We start from the raw sequence: 1,468 nt of genomic DNA on the forward strand, positions 1-1,468 counted from the left end.
AACTATTTTGAACTTTTTTCTTTTAAAATATTTATTTGTTATTTAAAAATAAAAGGTTTATTATTGATAAGTCCTAATTTCCCATAAAATAATCACTTTAATCACAACCAGCCGAACTGTCTAGTATCTACGCTGCGCACACCGTGAACAATATAATATTAATTAATTAATTGTATTTACCATCGATTAGGTAGCATCTTTTTTTCTACTAATAATTAAAAAAATCTATGAGCAATGAGCTCGAAAGTTAAAACTACTGCCAGCATAATTTGTTTTTCTCCCAGTAACTGTTGCATCGGCAGAATGCTCTTTTTCTAAACTTAAGTTAATAAAAAATTATTTACGAAATTCAATTTCTCAAGAAAGTCTAACAAATATAAGAATTTTAAACATTGAAAGAGCACGAACCGATGAATTGAATTTTTATCACATTGATAATTTTGAAAATCAAAAAGCAGGGAAAAAAACTTTTTAAATTAGACATAAACATTAGGGTGGCACTCATTTGTATGTGATTTTTTTTTTTTTTTTTTTAATCATGTCTCATGGTTTAATATTGTTCCATTTGGTGTAAAAATGCTTTGTTGAAAGTTTGGTGCAAATCAAATAATATTTGATGGTCGCTCAAGGCAATCACATCTTTAAGGCTATTACATCTCTAATTGTACTATAAAAATTAATAATAGATAGGTAAGGTATGTACTAAGTAGGTATGTAATGCAGTCATTATTTATATAGATAACAATATTGTATTAATGTAATCTAAGTTTCTAGTCAGTTCATCTTTTGATACTGGTACGACGGTACTATTTTAGTGTTTAGTGTTGTTTATTACATTTATGTGTACGGACGTATAGAGAAGATTATTTTATATATTTTTAAATCTGCTTATTGTTGTAATATTTTCATTATGACTAAGTATTTTATACACCAATATTTAATTAAAGAATAATGTAATAAATTATCATATTGATTTATACCTAGTCTTCATTGCAAAATCGAGATATTTGGTTAGTTGGATCAACATCGGAAACTATATTTGGGAACAAACTGCCATCAAATCGTCAAACATTATGTAAGTTTTTTAATTTACATTTGGATAATAATTATTCTACTCAACAAAGTTCTACTTTAACTGCACGTGAAGTCATTACATTTTGGGTCAGGGCTAATATGCCAACTAAACAAGAATACCACGTATCTAAAAAACTTAAAGATTTACATACAAAATGGATAAACTTAAAAAAAAATTACATTAAGACGGTCAGATAGCCAAATAATAAAAGAAAATGAATTTATAAATACACTTGATGATCTATTTGATATAGCACATAAAAATGCATTAAATTTAATTAATATCGAAGAAGACAAGTTGTTTTTATTAGCTCGGAGAGAAAAAGGACGTCGAGGATATATGGCAAAAAGAGATATAAATTTTGATAAAATTGAAGAAAAACGTATACAAAAT

This window comes from Acyrthosiphon pisum, chromosome A1 (genome assembly GCF_005508785.2).
Source record: "Acyrthosiphon pisum isolate AL4f chromosome A1, pea_aphid_22Mar2018_4r6ur, whole genome shotgun sequence".
NCBI lineage: Eukaryota > Metazoa > Arthropoda > Insecta > Hemiptera > Aphididae > Acyrthosiphon > Acyrthosiphon pisum.